Below are 26,994 nucleotides of genomic sequence, written 5' to 3'. Positions count from 1 at the left end.
GTCACAGATGAGGAAATGAAGGATGTTGGCTATATGATGACTGAAATCACTAAACAACCTTAAACAATCATTAAATGGAACGAATGAAGAATGGAAGGAAGGGCTGAATTAAGGAAGGACCGAATAAGTAATGGAAAGATCGACCGAACAAAGAAGGGCTGAGCTAGTGAAGGAAGGAAAGGACCAAATGAGTGAAGGATTCAAGGAAGAACTGAAGGAACTAAGGAAGGAAGGAATGGATAAATGAATGAATGAATGAACAAAGGACCTAATGAAGGAAGGAACAAAATATGAATGAATGAACGAATGAATGAGCGAACAAATGAAGGGAGGAACGAAGGAAAGAGCAAATGAATGAAGTATTTAAGGAAGGACTGAACAAACTAAGGAAGGAACAAACGAATGAATGAATGAACAAAGGACCTAATGAAGGAAGGAACAAAAATATGAAGGAATGAATGAACGAAGGGAGAAACGAAGAAAGGAACAAATGAAGGAAGGAACGAACAAACGCATGAATAATGGAAGGACAAAACAAACAATGGAAGGAAGGTTGGAAGGAACAAACGAATATGGGAAGATCACTAAATGCATTACAGAATGTCACGTTTACACATCCCTGCACAAACTGCATGTAAACGCATTAACTTTTCACAGCATAATACTCACTACTCTTGAATACTTCTAAAAGGGCTACTTTTTACTCCTATTTTTAGTAATATTTTCAACAGATACTTTTACTCTACTTGAACTATATTTTTTGGGCAAGTAATAGTACTTAAGTATGATATTTCAGTACTCTTTCTACCACTGCCCGTATTAACCTACATTTAATAAATGAATCAAGGACCACGGTTTCAGCTAAAAATCTTCATTAATGTTCCAGTGAAGAAAAAATAATCTGTCTTCTATGTTGTGCAAATAAAATTTTTTGGATGAGCTCACATTGAGTGATAAAATGTAAGTAAACAAACAAATAATCTCAAAATAAAAGCAAGTAAAATAAGAAATTAAATACTAAATATTTAATTTAATTACTTAATTTAGATGTCTTGTGCCCAAATAATCAGTATTAGGGCTGCCTGATATTGGAGATATCTGTGATATTTAGTTTTTCTGCTATATATATATTGCGCTATGAATACAGTCTTACCAGATGGCTTGAATAGCTCTGTTTGGAAAGCAATCATTAATTTAGATTGATTGGGGAGATTTTGTATGGGTGTGAATCATGTATAAAAAAATAATAAACACATTGCAAGCAAAAACTATTACAATAGAGCAACTAAAAAAGTTAAATAAACAGTGCTTTATGGGTTTTTCCCACAGACTTTAACAGTATTCAGCTACAAATAGTGAATAATGGAATGTAAAATAACACTTTATAGTCTTCATTGTATTAATAATTCAGTAAAATTATTAGTCATTAAAATTACACATTTTTTGTGCCCAAATGCTTTAAACTTTCTTGAATTGCCTTTAAAACATGCAAATGATAAAGATCCCTCTGTTGTGGTTACTTTGCAATGACAAATCTCAACTGTTGTGCTATACTATAACTATAATTCCAACTCAACATTGCATATCCTGCAATGTGACTATAGCGAATACACACGTTGCGATCAGGGCTGGACTTAGTTATTTGGGGGCACTAAGCAATTCCAGGTATGGGGCCCTAGCATTATTGAAAAATAAACTGCATGTTAAAAAAATAAATAAAAAATAAAGGGGGTGTCCAAACTCCTGGAGGGGCTATTTCCTGCAGCTAAAATCTGCAGGACACCAGCCCTCCAGGACCAAGCTTGGGCACCCCGATGTACAGTTAATTAGCCTATATTTTTAATTAAATTTTAATAAAAAAAAAAAAAAAAAACAAAAAAAAAACATTTCGATAAATTTAATTCACAATCAATCAACTAATCTTTTCACCATTTTTCAAATGAATTGAGTAATTGCTATTTGTGAATTGGCGGCACTCATCAACTGACAGCTGTTTCGGCCAGACAGCAGGATCGCGGAGGAAGCTGCATTTCGTTGTTTGTCATATTTCTACTTTTTTCGCAAATGTTCTCACTCTTGAACACTCTACTACCTGCCTCTACTCTGATCGCTGGCAGAAAGGTGTCACTAAAATATCTGTGATTGTAAACAACAGCAAGAAAATAATAAACGGTCTATTTAAATCATTACTTTTAAAACAGAGGAGAAGCAGACCGGCTTGACTGTATCGGGAAAATACCTCCGGCCTGCGGTGCTGAAATATTTGCCGTTGGTATGCAGAGGAATGATTTGCTCTCAATGCTGCAGGTGTGGGAGAAAGCTGTGCGGCACTGTGCCGCCTTTGAGTGCTCTGAGGCAGTGGAGAGACTGACTGCATCACCCACAGCTCGTTGCAAAGAGTAACGTTAGGAACGTACAGCACGGACTCATGAGAGACCCTAAAAATCTCCAGTAAAACCTAAAAACATTGGCTAGTCACTTTTTGGGGGGGAAAAATGGCACTTGGGGGTGTGAAAAGTCGATAGGTTTGCCATTATTTAAGGGGGACCCCCGATTTTGAAAATAAGTAATAATTTTAAAAACTTAACAGTTATAGACAGATTTTTCAACATACGATAGAAAATGTATAAAAGAGCTGTATGATTAATATAGGCTTCTTGGCATTGGTTGGGGCCCCCTAATTCCCCCTGCTTAGCAGCTGCTCACCTCGCTTATTGGTTAAGTCAGCCCCTGATTGCGATATCGATGCTGAAACAATATATTGTGCAGCCCTAATCAGTATGAATAGTTATATATAAAAGAGAAGATGACTAAAAAGTAAACATATCAATCTGACAAATGTTTAAGAATCCCTGCTGTATGGCATACATAACTGCATGTTTTCTTCATTTTAATCACTTATTTATGCCATACTGCTAGTTAACATTTGCCCGTGCTTGCTTTTCCCTTCAGAAAGTGCTGTCCTCTTTCACAGCAAACATGTTGAGCAAAGATTTTTGCGAATCAGTGACAATCAAGAGACCTGTGAAATATGATTTAGCGAGATGGCAGTGCATCTGAGAATTCGAGGCACACGGGTACCCCCTTCACAACTGATTAGCAGTTACATAAAAAGGCTTGAAATTGTATTATTGTAATCTTGACACAGACAGCCATCGTCACAATTGAATGAGACGAGACTCCGGTGACAAAAGCCCCAGATAAGAGAGTTTTACAGACACCTAACATCTGTCACTCTGTAACAGCTGACATTTAAAGCGACCTGTTCGGTAATTGGAAGGCAGTTCCACGTCAGCGGAGTTTCTGCCGGGTTTTAGAGGGTTTGTTCCAACAGCAGAGAGTAAAGACAATGTCTCTGGGTTTTGAGCCCATAAGCCTCTCTAAGTCTCCTGCGGGAGCTCAGGTCACAGCCAGAGAGATGCTGGAAAATCTGCATTTGCACACTTTGTGAAGGAGGATGCTTTGTGGCTTGAACCCTCAGGCTTTATCTTCTTAGAAATGCTAGCTGAATAATTTACAGATGTGCATGTTAGTAGACATCTATTGTGAAATGTTTTATATATTGTGAAATACATTATGAAGAGTGGAGGAGTTGTTGCTGTCAATGGAGGCTTTTGTTTTCCCTAGAAGAACATGCTTACATAAGAGCTACTAGAAATATACTATGTGTTCCTACACTACGCTTGGATGCGTGAGTGTGTCTGTCTGCACTGAAAAAAGTGAAACTACGCTGTTAAAAATGCAGGGTTCCACACAATTCATTCATATTGTTCCAACACAAATAGTTTAAGTTAACCTAAAAATTTAAGTAGATTAAACATAAAACAATTAAGTTGTCCCAAAAAAGTCTCAGAATTGTGTTGTTTCAGCTAATTTTAAAGGTGCTGTAGGTTTTTGACTCTTCTAAAGTATAAAAATACTATAGTATGTTTGCAGATATTTAAGAAACATGCTACACACTCAGAAATAAAGGTACACGAGCTGTCACTAGGGTGGTACCTTTTCAAAAGGCACAGATTTGTTCTTGAAGGGTCCATATTGGTACCTCAAAAGTATTTATTAGTACCTAAAAAATTTAAGAGGAACACTTTTGTACTTTTTAGGTACTAATATGTACCCTTGAGGTATTAATATAGACCTTTAGGGTACAAATTTGTTCCTTTTGAAAAGGTGACAACTCGCGTGCCTATTTCTGAGAGTGTAAGTGAACATTCTTGTTTATCTAAAAAACAATGCTGAAGTCAGATATTCTGCTTTGAAAATGTGCATTACGTCCTGGAAGGCTGTGTTTGTTTTGGTTCTTTTAACCCGCCCAAAGCCACTTTAGCCAATTATATTTCAGCACCCTGGGTTGCCTTGGAAAACCGCATTTCATTCGTTCTTTCATTCAGAAAGGCTCTCATAACATGTGCCTGTAACTGAAAAACGACCTCCGGTGGACAGTAGCAGACTTCGAAATGAGACGCAGATTCAGACTTCCACATGAGGTTATTATTTAGCACATAATATAAGTATTACAAGCGTAAACATTAGGTGAGCAGGTAACATTACAAGACGTGTCCAAACAAGATGCCACGTGACGAGATTTACATTGAGAAGCAATTTGGCTGTTTGCACTAGACTAGCATGACAGAAATTTAAATACAGCGATTTAGAAACACAGAATAGTGCACTTACTGCACACCAACAAAATGGTAAGGTTTATAATCTAATTAATACATATTAAACCTCTTTGACATTATTAAATGTAAATGCTGAATTATGGCTGCACGATTCTTCAAGAATGTGAATCCCGATTTTTTTGCTTAAAATCAAGATCACGATTCATTCTCACGACTCTGTAAATGTAAAATAAAGGTTAGTATGATTAGCTTATTGTTATTGTTAATTCTCAAACATATGGTAAAACAACAATAACAATATTAGGCCTATGTGTAGGTCTACTGTTGCTTAAAATGCTAATTTTTTTATAGTCATTATGGTGGACTTGAACAGACTTTCAATATGTCCTGTTTGTTAATTCACAGTAAAATGATGACATCAGAATGTAACTATTCATAATTATAAAGTTGATTTATTATGTTTAAGACATGTGCTTGTCATCTGCCATTGACAACATTATTAGACCATTTGTTTTCACTGGTAAAATCTGAATTTTGTCATTATCATACTCTTGCATTAAATTCAACATTATATTGGCTAGGGTTGTTATACTGACACAGTAAACATTTATTTTCATGCACAACACTTTGTGTTCGCTATGAAAGAAGAAAAAACATATCAAATGCTTGTCGTAATCATAACTGTAAAATGCGATATGATCATTTAAATGATGTGTGCACAGGTTTCACTTTCACTTCTGAGTGCGGCTCATGGCTGCTGTCACTGAGAAAAAAAACACATACATGCAAATCAAACCTTCCGCACGGCCCTCAAACGATCGCTCTGTGCATCAAACTGATGGTTATTTACAACTTTATTACCTGTTATTCACAGTCTTCTGTTCACTAATGATGGGCACGCGCATGTTCTCGACAATGTTGCCAGATTGGGTGGTTTTGAATTTATTTTTGCGGGTAAAAATGACATAGGCGGGTAGTGTAAAATTGGGCGGTTTTGTAACGGCCCCGGTTTTCACTTATAAACCTGTTATGATCCCCCAAAGAGATGCCATAGCCCCCGTTCTCTACATACAAACGCTTACAACAGTTGTGATCTCCCAATGTGATTACAGATTGTTGGGTGGTGCTTTATTCACCTTATTCTCCGCGTACGAGAGGGCGCAGCCATTTGAATCATTTTGGCACGAGACTCCCGGTCTCATTCACTTCCATTCATTTTTAGACGTCAAAAACAGCTCGTTTTGCTGCTTGATGTTGCAAACTGATTTTTTCTTATTATATTATTCTATTTTGTCTGTATTTTCATGCAAATACTTGTTTGTAGAGTAAGTAGTTTAACCGTTTTCTGCCGTTTATTATTCATAGTCATTTCTCCCATTGGCAGCTTTATTTTCAAGACCTGAGGTAAACTATCTGCTGCTGCTTTCAGTATATGGCAACAAATGTCATGTAAAATGACTTTCAAACTCACATTGTTAGCACTAACACTGAATAAAGCACATGAGGTGTACTTACGGTGATCATTGTCAGTTTTCTGTTGTTCACCTGTGAGAAATAGAAGCAGTTTCTAATATATCAGTTCGAGGAGTTGGTTAGGACAAAAGCTCCTTTAAATATGGAAAATATTCCATCTATCAGTGCCATTGCTTTTATTTAGAAAACGGTTTAAATCAGACTTAAGGCTCGAGACTTGCTCCTGTTGGTCATCTAACAACCTGCGCTTGCATGTGTTTTGATCCAGGAATGCAATACCTAGTTCAACCACTGGGTGCCAAACTTACATACTGCACCTTTAAATAAGTGGTTTGAACAAGCAGGAAAATCTTTTTTTCTGAGTGCACTGCATCTTTCATTCAAAGTACATTTTCTGTTTTGTGAATTTTATATTAAGTAAAAAAAAAAAGCAAAACAGCAACCCCCTAGGTGAAATTAAAAGTATTATTTTTGCTTATTCCAGCAGTTTCATGTTGTTGTTTTTTTGTGCTTTTGTAATGTGAGTTAGAAACAACGTTTTGAAACTTTACCTGGTGTCTGTATCTTTTTATGTTTTGCAGAGCAGGGACCTGCTGAAAAACAGCATTTATGCTGAGTCAGGCTCGATTATCTTTTAATCTTTTACTGCTAAAAAATATAAATAAATAAATTCAATTAATTCATGGTCTCTATGAAATATTTGACATTTGAGTGAATGTAATTTTCTTTTTTCTTTGGCCAGAAGAAATATTTTGATTAATATTAAATAAAATGTTCAGCTTCAACCAGTTCAAAAGGATAATTTGAGGAAGTGGAATTATACTTTGATGTAAGGGTAAAAAGATAAAATTTAAAAAAAATATACATAAAAAGCAGGGGGGGGGGGGGGCAAGAATAGTGGTCTCTATATAGTAAACAATTTGGAAACACTTTACAATAAGGTTTCATTAGTTAATGCTAGTTAATGTGTTTTCTAACATGAACTAAGTATGAACAGTACTTGTGTAGCATTTATTAATCAAGTTCAACATTTACTAAAATCCAAATTCACGCTTGTTAACGGTAATAAATGCACTTTGAGTTAACATGAACAACTGTATTTGCATCAACTAACATGAGCAAATGCTGTAATAAATGTATTGTTCATTGTTTGTTTACGTAAAGTGTTACCATATATTTTTGTGAATGTATTTTCTTTTCTTGACCACAATAAATATTTTCTTTATTTAGATTAAATTAGATTTTAAATTTTAAACCAAAGATAAATTTGTGAAAAACTAGACATTTTTTAGACAATTGTTTTAGCTGTAACAAATGACAATAATTTTTAAAAATTGGTTTAAATGATCCTTTTTTTTTTCAGCTTGTCTGCGGTTGAGCTCGGTTAAAGAAGCAGGTTTGAAATTAAATGAATAAGTCATGGAAAGTTGATATATGAACACACAATAGGATTTCTTCCACGTAACTGATGGATATCTGTCAGTCAAAAGCTGCTGAAAAGGTGAACAAAGAGGTCAGTGTAATAACTGGCGTTTGTGGTCCATATGGCATGAAACGTGATAATGTGAACCTCATCTCATATAATAATATTAGGATAACTGATCTCAGCCCTCAGAACAATTACAGAGTCAAAGCAGGTGTGTATTCTTCAAAGATACGGATGGATGACCTTTCAGGCCCACTCCAAAAATCTTTTGCAGAGCTCACAGTAATTATCTGGTGCCAAGCGAATGCTGTGATTGATTAAGAGGCTTTGGTCAAGGGCGTCAGACTTAATGAAGAAGACAGTCGGTTTAATGATATGCTAAAGTTTTTCTCCTGATGAGAGATGAAAAAGAGAAATAGAGGAAAAACAGAGAAGGCAAAGAACATTAGTCAGAAGTAGAAGAAAGTTTTTGTATATTCTGAATATAGAAGCAGTAAGCTTTCTGGCTATACTTGAAAGGTAGAAAACTTACAAAATGAATCTATTAATATTTGTTCACTATTTTATAAAATGCTTATAATATTGGAAATTATATCCACACGCAATGATAATAAAACAATATTTATTGATTCTTCTTAATTACTCATATTTTTTATTTTCCTTTCTAAAAATCTAAATCTACTGTGTATGATTTTGTTTAATTTTGAATATGTACAATATGGGCGACATGGTGGCACAGTGCTAACAACTGAGCTACCGTGTCACCCATATTGTTCATACTCAAAACTAAACTAATTTTAGTTTAGTTTTTAGCTGGGTCAGTTGGCATTTTGTATGGAGTTTGCATGTTCTCCCCGTGTTGGCGTGGGTTTCCTTTGGGTGGTCCGATATCCCCCAAAGTCCAAAGACATACGGGTATAGGTGAATTGAATAATGTATATGGAAGGTAAGGCATCCACTATGTAAAACATATACTGGATAAGTTGGTGGTTCATTCCGCTGTGGCGACCTCTAATGAATAAAGGGGCTAAGCCGAAGGAAAATAAATGAATGAATGTTTTCTATACAAATTGACATGCAAATGTTACATTTTAGGGACACAAAAAATAACAAAATAAATAAATAAGCTCGGTCAAAAGTAATCATAGCCATCCTGTTGTCAAAAATGAACCGGGCACCATTTTAACAGCAGAAAAAAAAAGCTAAACAATATTTTTTTATTATTATTATTTAAGTTTGGTGACGTTTTCTGAAATTATGTAATAAAAAAAATTATAACTTTCCATTTTCATATCTTCATGAATGCTGTACACATTTAGGGAACAACGATTGTCCTTTGGGTCACTTTTGACACACCAGCTACACTCAAACAATTACTTTTGCCACTTGTTCAAACTACTTACACAATTCTTCATTTTTTTTGGACAACTTAATTGTTTTATATTCAATCCACTTAAATTTGTAAAAATGATTAAGTTAACTGAATCAATTTGTGTTGTGACAACATGACGGAATTCTGTAGAACCCAGCATTTTTTACAGTATATAAAACCATTTTTGCACCACAAAAACTACTCACACATGCACTCGCACACACACACACACACACACACACACACACACACACACACACACACACACACACACACGCACACACACACACACACACACACACACATACGTGTTTTGCTATACTTGTGAGGGCCATGACCCAGTAGCATGTTGTGAGGACCCCCCTTTCTGTTAATGCTAGGAAAATAAAAAAAATAGTAGTGCCACTAGAGGGGAGCAGACAACCAGGAAATCACTTTAAATCTGTAAAAACACCATGTTCACAGAAATGGTGAGGTCGGGAGAGGAGTTGCGAGGACCGCACTGTTACTAGGCAGATTTCAGTTTGACGGTTATGGGTAGCGCTTATTAAAAGTGATCAGAGATGCTGATTTTAGTCCAAATAACACTTTTAATCACTGAATAATTAGTTTGATTATCATTTTAATTACTCAAACGGTTCAAAATGCGGATATATTTTGTTAATAGCCTGCTGATTTCATGATTGGATAATATAGTCTCGACTAAGGAAACTCTGCTATATCACACAATGGCCATTTCATTAGGTCGGTCATGGTCATTGACACTCATTTCTATTTTTGTGTGTCCATAAACACGAACCCTGACAACATTTGGTTGATTCAAGAAATGAACTTACTATAATGAGTGATGAAACGGCTCGAGGTTGATTCCATCCACACAGATCTTTCTCTACGGAACGCACGTGAGCTGCGGGTTAACTGTAATTCATTCATCATGGAGGAATGATGTCTGTCCATCTCGCGTTCATCTGAACTGCTGCGTAAACTGAGTAAGAGAGCAAATGACGAATCCATGCGCGCCGCAGCACTTCAGGAGTATCGACTCACTGCAAACTGATGATTCACTAAATGATGATTCAGTAAACAATGATTCTTTAGTCGCGTTTGACTAAAGAAAGTCAGTCATGATGACACTTGCTCCATGCGAACACCTTATAAAGCAGGCTAATAATAATAATACTTGTTATATTTTTTTCCAGAGATTTGTCAGCTGTTTACTGTTGCATGTTTTCATATTTATTTTTTTACAGTAGGTATTGCTTTTAATGCATGTTGCATGACAGTATAGATGATAAATAACTCATAATTGTTTAAAAACAATATTTGGTTACACTTTATTTTAAGGTGTCCTTGTTACAGCATTATTATACATTTAAATACCAAGTAATAGTAATTAACTACATGCACTTACTATATAGTTAGGATTATGGTTGGCGTACATGTAACATTTGTAACAAGGACACCTTAAAATAAAGTGTTACCCAATATTAGTTTGTTAATCTGTTGATATCTTCAGGGTACTTTCAAAACAACATTTTTATTAAATTCTCTAACCGGCTTATATTATGATAAAGAATAGCAGCTGAATTAAAATCTGTGATATGAGCCGCACTGTGAGTTTGAGCAGTTGGAACAGAAAACAAGACAAAAAAACTGCAGTTAAAGTTTACGCTGATGATAAATACCACTCTAATCTCAGACATGGTCTTGGTCACAGGTTTATTTTAGTTTTAGCAGTTCAGTGAAATACCCACTTAGATAAAAAGTATAGAGAAACAAAACCGGTTATTTGACAAGCACTACATTACAAGCTCCAAAATTAGAAATCAGAGAAGATGGTAATTTATTTATAACAGAAATATTTTATTTAATAAAAAAATCGACACAGAATACCTGTCAAAAACAGGCTCACAAGCCCAACATCTAACAACATAGTCAGCTCTAAAAGTACACATCTGGATGGCAAAACTAAAGGAAGAAAAGCGTAAAGTTTTGTTTGTTGTGCAGAATAAAGAGTCAGAAAATCAGGATGAATTTAAGAGGGAGAGAGGATAGTTAAAGGTTAGTTTACTTCTTTAAAGAACAGAAATTTATCAATCAGTTTCTTCTTTTTTGATTAGATTACATTGTGAACATGATTTCTGACATCTCTCCAGCCCCTGGTTTGAAGCACTGGTTCTTTCTGTAGGCACTTTAAACATTTGTCTTTCCCAGGAACTTTCATTAGTGTTATGCAGGTCCCTTGCTGTCGCCAAACCACTTTTTTTCAGCATCACTCCAGGGAATGTTCGTTCTGCCTGGAAGAACCTACAGAAAAGAATCAGAAAAGCACATGATTCCATCAGTCATAAGTAAACATGTATATTAAGTAAGTATGACTTTGCTGGAGGGATAATAACAATAAAATCACTATGTATACATCTATTATAGTCCTTGTGTATTGCATTATTTTACATGTGAACTGAACAACACCTAAACTGAAGAACGTAGTAATATAGTAGTAGTAAGAGCAGTAATATCAGTGGAGGCAGTGGTAGGTATTTTAGCATCAGTGGCAGCTTTCGTAGCTTTTAGAAAATTATATGACTGAGTGTAGTAAAGATGACAGAGAGACAATCATTTCAATTTCTATGAGGGTTCATGTTTTTGCTTTATGAGCATATATTTTAAATATTGATGTAGTGCACATCACAAAAAGTCTAAATAATAGGGATCCTAAAACTAATCCATAAAATTGATAATAGGGGTGTGACGATAACTGCATCACTGCCTTACCGCCATAATGAGATGTCAACCGTGGTGATGTGGCTATTACAGTCATCACCGCCCATTTTAGTTTATTATTTATTTTTGCTTGTGAATCTTTCAGGATTGTATAGAAAAACAGAATAAACTAAATAAAAGGAATAAAAGGCCTGCCCTGAGTATTTTACACCTAAATTACAAATTTAGATTACAAAACGAAATCACTGAATCCTTTTTAAAACCAGCATAGGCTGTTTTTATTTGAAGCTTATTTTAATAAAGCAGGCCTACTAACTCAAATCAATCGCTCCACAGAAAATAAGCATTTTAACGCACCGCTGTAATTTCTATATCCCAATCCCTTTATCAACATGTTTAATAAAAGGCATTATTTTAAAGATTATAACCTGAGAATATGATTTACCTCAGCGCTGCACTTTTCTCCTTCACCCTCGCGCTGAGTTCAGGTGACGGAGTGTTGTGAAGTAGTTAAACTCTCAAACTGGCACAGTAATATCAGTATATTAGTATAGGCTTTGCTAAAATGCTGGTCAAATGTAGGTCTTTTTTTACAGCTATAAACAGACGCGCATGCTGCGACCACGGTGATGAGGCAACAATCGCATATATTTTGACTTATTTAAAGGGCACCTATGGTAAAAAATCTACTTTTCAAGCTGTTTAGACAGCCATATGTGCATGTATGGTGTATAGACCGTCATATTGGGCTGATATAAGCACACCCAGTGCTTTTTTTTCAATTTAACAACATAAAAAACGGTGGACCAATTGGAGCGGTGTTCAAACCGACTGCAACTTTACATTGGAGCGGTCCCCCCACCCACCAAAATTGATTGACAGGCGTGTCATCATATCCTCAGTTTGTTGATTCACGTCCGCCATTTTCAGCGTGAGTCGAAGCGATATCACTAAAGGAACACGCTAGCTCTATTTTTAGATGTAAGGCTCATTGGGCTCAACACAAGATCAATATTCTCCACATTATCGCTCTAATCAGAATTATTGGTTGTATCTTTAGGTAGGTTTGCAAACATGTGTACTTCTTATTGAGTCTACCTTATACTTCAGTCGTTTGCATTTCTCACGATCCCAGAAGCTCCCTGTGATCTTAACTAGCATGCGATTTAGAGATCTAAACATCGGTTTCTATCAGGGTACACTCAAGTCGACGGCTGGGTGTCGCGGACCGCTGCAGAAACCTATGTTTAGAATAAAAAAATGCGTGGCGCGACGATTCGGGACACTTCATGTTTCTGCCGCGCCACAGAGAGTGTCTGGTGTGCTGTGTCGCAGCTTCGAGCGGCGCATCCGGTGCCTCAGTCAAAGTTAATTCAGTGTGCGTGGTTATTAGTTTCTGTGTACAAGCTCGGCACTTGAAACTAGCACACAGTTGGCTGTAAAACTGTACAAAGACACAAATGATTTTGTACTCTCTGCTTGGTCTGTGTCAGAGTTGTACATGTACGACTGAATGCTGATCCTCTCCTCTCAGTCTGCCTCTGTTGCAAACACAGAGCGGGTGAGCTCATGGCCCCGCCCCCTTGTTACGTTGGGCGGGAAGCCGAAACTAATCCACATGTGAAGCAACACACCCATAAATCAGCGAACTGTGGACACGCCCCCAACATGACACTTTTGAACACATTATAATAAAACAATCTGAATTGTGTTTTAAACTGAAGCTAAACTGGCCCACTCAGAAGAACCAGAATATTAATATTACATCATAAAAAAGAGGTAAACTATGTGCCCTTTAAAGTAGGCTATAGGCTATATAATAATTTTGTGTAAAGACATTTATAAAAATATGTAGCTAATATATCACAGGGGTTTGTGTAGCAGCAATTAGAATGGAGCATAATTAAATCCTTTTTTCCCGTGGAGCGAAACAAACACTACACAGTTGTGTAGCGGATGGGGACGCACAAGAATATACAATTCAGATATTTTTGTTGGAAGAAAAATATTCTTTGAACGAATTTTGTTTTGTATAATTTGTATCTTTGTTTTTGTGGGTCAGTTATTTACAAAATAAACATGAATAACTAATAAACTTTGAGGTGAAGCGATGTGCCTCAGGGTCCGCTATATGCCGCGGCTAAAACACAAACTGTCTGTTAAATACAATCGTAATATAAATAAAATAAAAGTGAAATATTCAGTTTGGAATATTGAATCTTTGTTAACTGTATTAAAAATAAAATAGCAGCCTATATTAACACTCTTTATGACAAACATCCATTGATCGGTCAGTTTCGCTTTAGTTTAATCAGAGTTTGAACTTTTTGATATTTTAGGCAGAGTGGTCTGCATAACCAATGATTGAACTTATCCACCTGCGACCCACCCATAATTAAACATCATGTAGGCGAGCTGGCTTTTTGATTACCTGAACCGTGTATTAACGGCTGCACCAGCATAACCGAGATCTGCGTATTAATAACAGCACCAGCAGATATAAGAGAGTTTGTTTCATAACAGTGTTTTCTGCTTCTTAAATATCCAATATTAAGAGAGTGACTCCATAAGGTACATAACCTGCGCACACTTGATTATTACTTGAATGTGTAAAGTCATGGACACATCTCACAGCGCAAAGCATAACTTATCCTTTAAATGTCCATGCTTAATATGTCATTGATGAGGTCTATCTATTGAAAGGGTTACCTACAATGGAGTATATATAGGCTATATATGCGCTACATAGCAGGGACGTTAAGGTTGTATGTAACCCTTTTAGTAGATAGGCCCTGAGGCACATCGCTTCACCTCAAAGTTTATTAGTTATTATTGTTTATTTTGTAGATTACTGACCGACAAAAACTAAGATACAAATTGTACAAAACGAAATGCGTTAATTGTAAAAAATATATGAATTGAAACACAACTGTGCAGTGTTTGTTTCGCTCCTCTGGAAAAAAGGATTATGCTCCACTGTAATTGCTGCTACACAAACCCCTGTGATATATTGGCTACATTTTAAAAAAAAAGTCTTTACACACAATTATTATAGCATATAGCCTACTTTAAATAAGTCAACATATATGCGATTGTTGCCTCATCACCGTGGTCACAGCTCGCGCTTCTGTATAGCTTCTGTAAAAAAAGACCTACATTTGACCAGCATTTTAGCAAAGCCTATATTAATATACTGATATTCCTGTGCCAGTTTGACACTGTAAATTAAACTGAGGAGAGTTTAACTACTTCACAACACTCCGTCACCTGAACTCAGCGCGAGGGCGAAGGACAAAAGTGCAGCGCTGAGGTAAATCATATTCTCAAGTCATAATCTTTAAAATAATGACTTGCATTAAACATGTTGATAAAGGGACTGGGATATAGAAATTACAGCGTTAAAACTGCTTATTTTCAGTGGAGCGATTTTATTTTTATATATATATATATATATATATATGTGTGTGTGCGGGTAACCGACATACCGCATGATTTCTTGCTTCAACACCGCGATAACAGAAAATCCGTTACCGTAACAGCCTTAATTGATAATCATTGATAGACATTTGTTGTCAATTAATGGTATTATCAATTAGTTGGAGTGTGACAACAAAATAACTCAAAATGCTGAAGAGTTGAGATCAACCAGCATGAGGATAAAGTATGCATCCTAGAGACTTTAAATTAGTTAATAAGGTAACCTAAAATGTAACTGTAACCTTAAAGTTATTCTATTATTATTGAAGTATCGGATCAGGTTTCGGTAGATACTCGAAATCAAAGGACTCTGACTCGAGGGCAAAAATACCGGACCGGGACATCCCTAATCTGTATAGAAAAAGTTCATCAATTATCTGAATAACATAGCTAACAATCTTACCATTTCCATTACCAGTCTTAGACGTTCTGTTTTCTTTGGTCTGTGTGGGAGTCAGGGCTTTCTGGGTAAAGAAAAGAGACAGCTTGTGATATATAAACTAAAAACTGACTTATTAATTACTGAACTCTATAAGCCTGAAAGTCTAAGCTGTATATAATCAAACTGCAAACCATCCAAGTTGGAATAATATGCCTCGTCATGCTCACGTCTACATTTCTGCCTTCTAGATAACTCTGTAACACAAGAAAATAAACATCAGATTATCACAAGTTATATCTGTATAGAAAAAGGTCATCAATTATCTGAATAACTACATTATTCAGATCCCTTTTTTCTGTTTATGTGTTTATGAGCTTGATTGCATATATATATATATATACACATACATGTACTCGCGGTGTAGAGAAACCTGCTTTCCGAGAAATAATGGCGGCGGAATAATGAAGCAAGATACTAGGGATGTGAACCTACACTGGTCCTAGGTTCAGTTCTGTTATGATTATCATGCCATTGATTTGGTTCAATTCGATGTCTCGGTGCATTGACGATGCTTTCCATACATAATTAGATTTTTTCTTCACAACACAAGATTTTTTTTTATTAAAATCTATAAATATATTAATATTTATATTTGATTTGTAATACAGTTTTGTTCTTAAAAACAGCAGTCAGATATATGAACTGTACCCTTAATTTGATCTGCTCAAGAAAACACTCTTTCTGAATGTATCAAACAAAACTCCAGTACATGCACAGAAGACAGCATGAGCATTTATAGCAAATAAACTAATGTAAACATTATCCCGCTTGCTTTTTGAGCACTGTCAATTGAGGTCTTACACCTTTATGATTGGTCATTGCCTTCACCCGCTCAACAGAAAGGGCTGCGACCTCAACGAAAAAAAGTTCTCAGTTATTACCGTGAAAATTGGTTAGGCATGGATAACACGCAACTCAATAGGCACAACTTTTATTATAATTTTAAATGTAAAAATAAAATGTATGTTATGCTATCATAAGTGGGGTTTTTTTCGTGAAATTGTCCGGTTGGCATTTGTAAAAAAATAATAATAATAAAAAATTAGGCTTTAGGCCTACTTGTGATTTTATTTATCTATTTAGCCTATTTTAATAACTTGTTTTCAGGTTACATTTTCATTTGAAGGCAATAAGCTTACAAGTAAAAAACAAACAAACAAAGATATTCTAACTGTATTAAAGCCATCAAAATAGGTCTACATTATATTTTCAAATCCACATCACGCACTATATACCTATTTCACTTTATAACACTGCAAACTTGACTTCGCAGGCTGATCATCTTTAAAGATATTTTTAAGTGTCCTAACTTGAGACTGCTGCCTCATAATGGGATGTTTCTTTACACAACCGTTAAAGTGCACTTTAGCAATGTCAAAATTAAAGCAAACATTCAAAAGGGTTCTGCGTTTTGTCAACTGTATAGCTTAATTGTAATAATAATGAATATAATAAATGATAATATTATTTATAGTGTGGACTACTGAGGGACTGTGCAGTGTCCAACTAAACCTTTTTATTTCTAACTAAAAAACATAAAATGACTGGCAGCTGCGTCCCTGCTGAAATTTATTTAACAACAAATTTTTTTAGCGTTTCTTTCCATTTAGAGCTCAAGAGAGTTGTATTTTCAGATTTAATTAACCAAAACATGAAATGAATTAGGCTGTTGGCCTTCATGAAATCCACTAGTCCAGTTTTCTCCTGTGTGAAATTAGAGAGCACCTCCGCCGCCACATGCACGTTTTAAAGGCTATATACCCCCCCCTCACCACCGGCAGTTGTTGGTGATTTCCCACCCTGGTAGTAAAAAATCGTCACCGTCACAGCCCTAGGTTTATTGCGCAGTCTGTTTCAGGTTCTCAAAATAGGTTGTTTTCACATGACGTCATTGCTGACACGTGACTCAGATGGAGGGCAGGAAGTGGTTCTTCATAAGATTCGCTACCAGAACATTAAAATATTTGTTTTATGTTGTTTCTAATAGTTTAAAGTGGCTAATATAAAGAAATGCCGAACAGCTTTTATAGACTTTCAAAAGCTTTTGCTCATAAAGTGGTAAAAGTTCAAGAAATGTAAAAAAGGTGGCGTGTGATAAACATTTACTCAACACATCTATGTGTACAAACTTTTTTTGAACGCTATAATTCGTAACAGCACCAATAAAGATTATATACAGGCCTAGCTGTGTGTATAAATATATTAATGTGTTATATAAAATCAGATACAAACACCAGCACACTTATACAATATCAAAGAAAAGATAAATAACGTACTCTGCCATGTAATCGCTGTAATAAAATCTCTGGCTTGTTTTGCATTAATCCAAGTCTTTACTGGCGTTTGGCAGAATAAACACCTGTTACATTAAGGTCTATATGCGCAGAAGCGGTGAATGTTTGTTAATGGTAAGTTCACTGGACAAAACTAGACGATTATTATTGTGGAGCACTTTACCTCCTTACAAAAATAAATAAATAATAATGTAGACTATGCGTCCATGCTTTTGTCTGCTTTCATCTGTTATTTTGTGATGTCTGGAAGATCCACATGGGGAAAAACTATAGTAATTTATAATAAAAGATGTTTTTGAACCACATAGTAAAGTGTATAATGTGTAGAACTCTTATTGAACAATGAATGCTAGCGAAGGTAATGAATTCTACCAAATACTGTAGCATAGTAAACTAATAAACTGTAATACTGCTGCATTGTGATCGTGTATGATTATAGCGTAGAGAAGAGAAGCCTCTTAAATAATTAGTTTATTACTACAGTAGTCTTCCCACAGCAACAATTACTATGACAGTTTAATTAATTAAAGTATTTATTTTTTCATGTGATATAATAGCTTATATAGTGTCTACTGCCTCGATGACAGGCAAACATATTTTAGTTGAGTACAAAACTCGGCCCTCTTCATGATATAAGGATCATGCCCAACATATGTGCTTATTTTCTATTTATATCTTATACAGAAAGATAGAAATATGGTATAAATCACAAAAATACACTTTCCTCTATGACTCCAATTCAGTTTTTAGTTCCTGCCCTCCGTCTAAATTTTGTGCGTCACCAGAACCAAATGATTGAAAACAACCTTCAGCAATGTGCCAACAATACACCTTAACACACCTCTATTTTGGACCAGAACACCCATGAGTCCACAAAGTAGCGCACATGGATTTACTATTTAAACAACGTGGTGCAAAACAGAAAGTATGGGAGTATGATAGGGCCCATAGAGTTAGAGTTAATCTGTTACCTGCTCATCATGATCATCTCTCTAAGCCTGGCCAGGGTGGTGATGCTCTCTCAGTCTCTTTCTGTCTTGAACTTTCTCTGATATCTGTATGAATATATAGTGTTAGACACTCAATAACAATCATATTGTGTCCATTACTTATCAAACACTCAGTTCACGAGTTCACACTGACAGATATTTGACTTAATAGAATATGCATATTTGGTGTGCTGTCCGGGGAGAGCGCTCGGGAAGACACCCTAACTCGTGTTATTTCCCTTATCAGGATAGAGAGAGTTAGGGTCCGAGTGCAGTGTCTAGCCCGGCTTCAGAATGCTCCCCAAAGATGCAATTTATAGAAGGACAGCAACCAGACAGATATCATGGTCTCTCCCAAAATGCTAGCCTTGAAAATTTGGAGGGGTGCTGTACCGCATTGGGAAAGAGTGAAAAATGGCTCCGGTGGGTGCAGTGATGCAGATGTGACTCCTTGGGAGCTGTTAATGCTTGGCAGTGATGAAATGTAAATGTGTACTCCAGAAGGAGCCGCCACTGTTGAGGCAGTAATCTGCAGTGTTGTGATATGATTTCTATATCAATAATGATTGCGTCTCTGGTGGGTGCGGTCGCTGTGCATTATAATGGTGTGCGTCTCCAGTGGGAGCTGCTACTGCACTAGCAGTGCGTCTCCAGTGGGAGCTGTCACTGCACTAGCAGTGGGAACTGTCACTGCACTCGCAGTGCGTCTGCAGTGGGAGCTGTCACTGCACTCGCAGTGCGTCTCCAGTGGGAGCTGTCACTGCACTCGCAGTGCGTCTGCAGTGGGAGCTGTCACTGCACTCGCAGTGCGTCTCCAGTGGGAGCTGTCACTGCACTTGCAGTGCGTCTCCAGTGGGAGCTGTCACTGCACTCGCAGTGCGTCTCCAGTGGGAGCTGTCACTGCACTCGCAGTGCGTCTCCAGTGGGAGCTGTCACTGCACTCGCAGTGCGTCTCCAGTGGGAGCTGTTACTGCACTAGCAGTGCGTCTCCAGTGGGAGCTGTCACTGCACTAGCAGTGGTGCATAATAAGGTGTGGGATCTTCAGTGGGAGCTGTTACTACACTAGCAGTGCGTCTCCAGTGGGAGCTGTCACTGCGCTAACAGTGGTGCATAATAAGTTGCATCTCCCGTGGGAGTGGTCACTGTGCTAACAGTGGTGCGTAATAAGGTGTGCATCAGCCGAAGGAGTGGTGCGTAATAAGGTGTGCATCTGCCGAAGGAGTGGTCAATGCGCTAGCAGTGGTGCGTAATAAGGTGTGCATCAGCCGAAGGAGCGGTCACTGCGCTAACAGTGGTGCATAATATTAAGGTGTGCGTCTCCTGTAGGAGCGGTCACTGCGCTAGCAGTGGTGCGTAATAAGGTGTGCATCTGCCGAAGGAGTGGTCACTGCGCTAACAGTGGTGCGTAATAAGGTGTGCATCAGCCGAAGGAGTGGTCACTGCGCTAACAGTGGTGCGTAATAAGGTGTGCATCAGCCGAAGGAGTGGTCACTGCGCTAGCAGTGGTGCGTAATAAGGTGTGCATCTGCCGAAGGAGTGGTCACTGCGCTAGCAGTGGTGCATAATAAGGTGTGCATCTGCCGAAGGAGTGGTCACTGCGCTAACAGTGGTGCGTAATAAGGTGTGCATCAGCCGAAGGAGTGGTCACTGCGCTAACAGTGGTGCATAATATTAAGGTGTGCGTCTCCTGTAGGAGCGGTCACTGCGCTAGCAGTGGTGCGTAATAAGGTGTGCATCTGCCGAAGGAGTGGTCACTGCGCTAACAGTGGTGCGTAATAAGGTGTGCATCAGCCGAAGGAGTGGTCACTGCGCTAACAGTGGTGCGTAATAAGGTGTGCATCAGCCGAAGGAGTGGTCACTGCGCTAACAGTGGTGCATAATATTAAGGTGTGCGTCTCCTGTAGGAGTGGTCACTGCGCTAACAGTGGTGCGTAATAAGGTGTGCATCTGCCGAAGGAGTGGTCACTGCGCTAGCAGTGGTGCATAATATTAAGGTGTGTGTCTCCTGTAGGAGCGGTCACTGCGCTAGCAGTGGTGCGTAATAAGGTGTGCATCTGCCGAAGGAGTGGTCACTGCGCTAACAGTGGTGCGTAATAAGGTGTGCATCAGCCGAAGGAGTGGTCACTGCGCTAACAGTGGTGCGTAATAAGGTGTGCATCAGCCGAAGGAGTGGTCACTGCGCTAACAGTGGTGCATAATATTAAGGTGTGCATCTGCCGAAGGAGTGGTCACTGCGCTAACAGTGGTGGGTAATAAGGTGTGCATCAGCCGAAGGAGTGGTCACTGCGCTAACAGTGGTGCGTAATAAGGTGTGCATCAGCCGAAGGAGTGGTCACTGCGCTAACAGTGGTGCGTAATAAGGTGTGCATCTGCCGAAGGAGTGGTCACTGCGCTAACAGTGGTGCATAATTAGGTGTGCATCAGCCGAAGGAGTGGTCACTGCGCTAACAGTGGTGCGTAATAAGGTGTGCATCAGCCGAAGGAGTGGTCACTGCGCTAACAGTGGTGCATAATATTAAGGTGTGCATCTGCCGAAGGAGTGGTCACTGCGCTAACAGTGGTGGGTAATAAGGTGTGCATCAGCCGAAGGAGTGGTCACTGCGCTAACAGTGGTGCGTAATAAGGTGTGCATCAGCCGAAGGAGTGGTCACTGCGCTAACAGTGGTGCATAATATTAAGGTGTGCGTCTCCTGTAGGAGTGGTCACTGCGCTAGCAGTGGTGCGTAATAAGGTGTGCATCTGCCGAAGGAGTGGTCACTGCGCTAACAGTGGTGCGTAATAAGGTGTGCATCAGCCGAAGGAGTGGTCACTGCGCTAACAGTGGTGCGTAATAAGGTGTGCATCAGCCGAAGGAGTGGTCACTGCGCTAACAGTGGTGCATAATATTAAGGTGTGCATCTGCCGAAGGAGTGGTCACTGCGCTAACAGTGGTGGGTAATAAGGTGTGCATCAGCCGAAGGAGTGGTCACTGCGCTAACAGTGGTGCGTAATAAGGTGTGCATCTGCCGAAGGAGTGGTCACTGCGCTAACAGTGGTGCATAATATTAAGGTGTGCATCTGCCGAAGGAGTGGTCACTGCGCTAACAGTGGTGCGTAATAAGGTGTGCATCAGCCGAAGGAGTGGTCACTGCGCTAACAGTGGTGCATAATATTAAGGTGTGCGTCTCCTGTAGGAGTGGTCACTGCGCTAGCAGTGGTGCGTAATAAGGTGTGCATCTGCCGAAGGAGTGGTCACTGCGCTAACAGTGGTGCATAATATTAAGGTGTGCGTCTCCTGTAGGAGTGGTCACTGCGCTAACAGTGGTGGGTAATAAGGTGTGCATCAGCCGAAGGAGTGGTCACTGCGCTAACAGTGGTGCGTAATAAGGTGTGCATCTGCCGAAGGAGTGGTCACTGCGCTAACAGTGGTGCATAATATTAAGGTGTGCATCTGCCGAAGGAGTGGTCACTGCGCTAACAGTGGTGCGTAATAAGGTGTGCATCAGCCGAAGGAGTGGTCACTGCGCTAACAGTGGTGCATAATATTAAGGTGTGCGTCTCCTGTAGGAGTGGTCACTGCGCTAGCAGTGGTGCGTAATAAGGTGTGCATCTGCCGAAGGAGTGGTCACTGCGCTAACAGTGGTGCGTAATAAGGTGTGCATCAGCCGAAGGAGTGGTCACTGCGCTAACAGTGGTGCGTAATAAGGTGTGCATCAGCCGAAGGAGTGGTCACTGCGCTAACAGTGGTGCATAATATTAAGGTGTGCGTCTCCTGTAGGAGTGGTCACTGCGCTAACAGTGGTGCGTAATAAGGTGTGCATCAGCCGAAGGAGTGGTCACTGCGCTAACAGTGGTGCGTAATAAGGTGTGCATCAGCCGAAGGAGTGGTCACTGCGCTAACAGTGGTGCATAATATTAAGGTGTGCATCTGCCGAAGGAGTGGTCACTGCGCTAACAGTGGTGGGTAATAAGGTGTGCATCAGCCGAAGGAGTGGTCACTGCGCTAACAGTGGTGCGTAATAAGGTGTGCATCAGCCGAAGGAGTGGTCACTGCGCTAACAGTGGTGCATAATATTAAGGTGTGCGTCTCCTGTAGGAGTGGTCACTGCGCTAACAGTGGTGCGTAATAAGGTGTGCATCAGCCGAAGGAGTGGTCACTGCGCTAACAGTGGTGCGTAATAAGGTGTGCATCAGCCGAAGGAGTGGTCACTGCGCTAACAGTGGTGCATAATATTAAGGTGTGCATCTGCCGAAGGAGTGGTCACTGCGCTAACAGTGGTGGGTAATAAGGTGTGCATCAGCCGAAGGAGTGGTCACTGCGCTAACAGTGGTGCATAATATTAAGGTGTGCGTCTCCTGTAGGAGTGGTCACTGCGCTAGCAGTGGTGCGTAATAAGGTGTGCATCTGCCGAAGGAGTGGTCACTGCGCTAACAGTGGTGGGTAATAAGGTGTGCATCAGCCGAAGGAGTGGTCACTGCGCTAACAGTGGTGCGTAATAAGGTGTGCATCAGCCGAAGGAGTGGTCACTGCGCTAACAGTGGTGCGTAATAAGGTGTGCATCTGCCGAAGGAGTGGTCACTGCGCTAACAGTGGTGCGTAATAAGGTGTGCATCTGCCGAAGGAGTGGTCACTGCGCTAGCAGTGGTGCATAATATTAAGGTGTGTGTCTCCTGTAGGAGCGGTCACTGCGCTAGCAGTGGTGCATCATAATAAAGCGTGTGTCTCCTGTAGGAGCGGTCACTGACACTATCATTAACACTCTGCTAACACTCACCTGCTCATCATGATCATCTCTCTCAGCCTGGCCAGGGTGGTGATACTCTCTTAGTCTCTTTCTGTCTTGAACTTCCTCTGATATCTGTGTGAATATATAGTGTTAGACACTCAATAACAATCATATTAGAGCTGGGCGATATGGCAAAAAAATTATAACGATAATTTTTTTCATATCGGTCGATATCGATAATTATAATGATAAATGTAAAAATCTTCATATTTATCAATTTTATAAGATTTTAACCACACCAATCCCTTTGTGCAGCTGATTTAACACATTTTGTGAAATGTTTTAGCTGTCTGACAATTTAAATAAAATAATAAGCAAAAGAACAGTCTTAATTCAGCATTTACATTTACTGTGAAGTGTAAAAGTGATAACATTAATATTTATTAAGCACCAGGCTTATTAGGTTTTAATATGTTTAATTAACATGAGAAAATCAGTGGTACATGAAACTACAACAATTTGTACCTGCTTATTTCCAGAAGGTTTTCTTTGTCCCATTATCTGTAAAACAAAACAATTACCTTTCAGCAAGATCACCACACATTATTATTAAATTACCACAGTGGTATAATTTATTCATTTATTTTAAATAGTGGCCACATGAATAGAGGTAAATTTGGTTTTATATTCGCACATTCGGACTTTCCCCTTAATAATATTATTTCATTAAAGTATTATTTGCAAACTCTAAATAACAAAATCATATTAGCAGCAAATGACTATCAAAGTACAACAGTGTTCACAGTCGAATTAACAGTGTTAATGTTGTTTAGAAATCATACTTGCATGCTAATTCTGATTGAATATTCAAAGTAACATGGTAAACAATAAAGAGACTTCTAAATGAATGAATGTGCGAAAATAAAACCAACTTTACCTCTATGCCACATGAATGCATTAAATATTGCTAGTATCATAATAAATGACTTTATGGCAAATATGAATTTGTTCCATTCAGGATATTTTTGCTAATTGCTCCTACAATTTAGCCTAAATAAATTTAAAAACAGAATAAGGCATCAACTTGATAACTTTGAAGTTTCATTGAACTTATTAATTTCACCACAATTATCATACCATTAATAGAAAATATATCCATGTTGCAGTTTCATAGAAAATCACAAACAAATACTTTTGCAGAGTTTTCACAGCCAGGGTCACTTTTATGCTGCAAAAATGACTGGAATAATTAATTTGTCATCAAAATTGTTACCAAATTTCAGTATTAGTTGAAGCACATGTAAGGACCAACTAATGTTAACTAAGCTAATGCTAACGTTAGCTAAATGACGATCGGGAAGGCTAGACCAGACTATAAAACACCTCAGCCTTGTTTAAAGTTAATTAAAATGAATTAAGCCTCACCTGTAACAGTTCTGGACGTCTTTTCCGCTGTTTCCCTCCTTGGCTTCGTCTGTCTTCGAGCACATGTCTCGTGATGTGCTTTAGCAGCCTCCGTGACATGCGTTCACGTGCCATAATTCTGATCTGTGTTAATGATCGGTTCTGAATCTGTCCCGCTCTCAGGCTCCCCTCCCCCACTCGAAACTCAAGCTCCCCTCCCCCAGCGCAGCCTCAAGTTCAAAAGTTCATGCAGCAGTATCACCAATTAAGACTTTTACTCAGCAATATCACGACTTTTGCACTTCATTTCACTCGGCTATATGTTCATTAATTTATTAATTGAGTTGATATTGTTTTAGATTTTATATTTTATGACAATTATTTATTTATTTGTAAATAAATAATTTATCATTGCATAAATGCAGTTAAGTTATAAAATAAATTAAGGTGTACACAGTAGATATAATACATTGGATGATATGGAATAAGATATAGGCATTTATTTACTAAAAGGGGTAAACATTTAACTGATAAAGTGGTTTTAATATCTTTTTAATTAAGCACGTTATAGGTGTTACACATCCACACACATATAGTAATGTACATACACACAGCTAAAGCATAACATTATGACCACATTCAGTTTATATCACTGTTTTACGTTATTTGTAAATTAAATTAAATGTAAGTGCACTTAAATTACTAAATAAAGTTAAGGTGTATAAAGTAGATAGAATACATTGGATACATTGTATGAACTATTGGATAAATTATGAACATAACAAAGACAAAAAAGTCACTTAACCTAATTAAAAAAAATAATAATAATTTAATAACAGGAATGAACACGCAGTAACAGGAATGAATATCCAGACACTGTGGATGTTCAGCTTGCTCTGGTGATAACTGGGTTGTGTGGAGCGATGTTTGAGGGCTTCTTTTGTCTTTGATGTTATGGTACATCTCTCTCCACTTTTTGTGGCGTCTGCACTTTTCTCTCTTAGGTCATTGATCAGTTTCTTCCTGCCTGACTCTAGGTCCTTCCTGTATCTCTCCGACTCATTCATTCGTTCATTTTCTTCTCGGCTTAGTCCCTTTATTAATCAGGAGTCGCCACAGAGGAATGAACCGCCAACTTATTCAGCATATGTTTTATGCAGCGGATGTACTTCCAACCGCAACCCAGCACTAGGAAACATCCATACACACTCATTCACACTCATACACTACTGCCGATTTAGCTTATTCAATTCACCTGTACTGTGTGTCTTTGAACTGTGGAGGAAACCGGAGCACCCAGAGGAAACCCACGCCAACACGGGAAGAACATGCAAACTCCACACAGAAACACCAACTGATCCAGCAGGGGCTCAAACCAGTGGCCTTCTTGCTGTGAGGCGATCATTCTACCCACTGCACCACCGTGACACCCTTATTCAGATTCCTTCTCTAAATATTTCTGTCTCTTCTCTGGGTCTGCATCATGTTTACAATAAAGTCGTTGCTTTTCTGCAGCACTTATAGGTGGATTGGCACTCTGCAAGTATATAATACATACATATGATACATGTGATACACTCACCGGCCACTTTATTAGGTATACCTCACTAGTACCAGGTTGGACCCCTTTTTTGCCTTTCAGAACTGCCTTAATTCTTCGTGGCATAGATTCAACAAGCTGCTGGAAATATTCCTCAGAGATTTTGCTCCATATTAACATGATAGCATCACACAGTTGCTGCAGATTTGTCGCTGCACATCCATGACGCCAATCTCCCGTTCCACCACATCCCAAAGGTGCTCTATTGGATTGAGCTCTGGTGACTGTGGAGGCCATTTGAGTACAGTGAACTCATTGTCATGTTCAAGAAACCAGTCTGAGATGATTGGTGCTTTATGACATGGTGCGTTATCCTGCTGGAAGTAGCCATCAGAAGATGGAGACACTGTGGTCATAAAGGGATGGACATGGTCAGCAACAATACTCAGGTAGGCTGTGGCGTCAACACCATGCTCAATTGGTACTAATGGACCCAAAGTGTGCCAAGAGAATCTCCCCCACAC

At 38.6% G+C, this 26,994-nt stretch overlaps 1 protein-coding gene and 1 long non-coding RNA gene across 3 annotated transcripts in view; one reads left to right on the top strand and one right to left on the bottom strand.

The window, feature by feature from the left end:
• Positions 1–26,994, top strand: part of kcnj19a (potassium inwardly rectifying channel subfamily J member 19a) — a 73,472-nt gene that overhangs the window by 3,027 nt on the left and 43,451 nt on the right. The window lies entirely within an intron of this gene.
• On the bottom strand, positions 10,746–25,092 carry LOC130221505 (uncharacterized). 2 transcript variants are annotated; one of them, XR_008836282.1, is made up of 6 exons: positions 24,952–25,092; positions 24,052–24,087; positions 18,802–18,885; positions 15,668–15,730; positions 15,498–15,558; positions 10,746–11,200 (listed from the first exon to the last, which is right to left on the bottom strand). It is a non-coding gene; the product is annotated as an uncharacterized LOC130221505 (long non-coding RNA). The 2 variants fall into 2 exon arrangements; XR_008836281.1 differs by lacking the exons at positions 24,052–24,087; positions 24,952–25,092 and adding an exon at positions 23,575–23,646 and having other exon boundaries at positions 10,747–11,200.

The sequence above is a fragment of the Danio aesculapii genome, chromosome 3 (assembly GCF_903798145.1).
Source record: "Danio aesculapii chromosome 3, fDanAes4.1, whole genome shotgun sequence".
NCBI classification, from domain to species: domain Eukaryota; kingdom Metazoa; phylum Chordata; class Actinopteri; order Cypriniformes; family Danionidae; genus Danio; species Danio aesculapii.
Note: the sequence above shows the minus strand (reverse complement) of the source record. Positions and strands in the feature narration are given on the sequence as shown.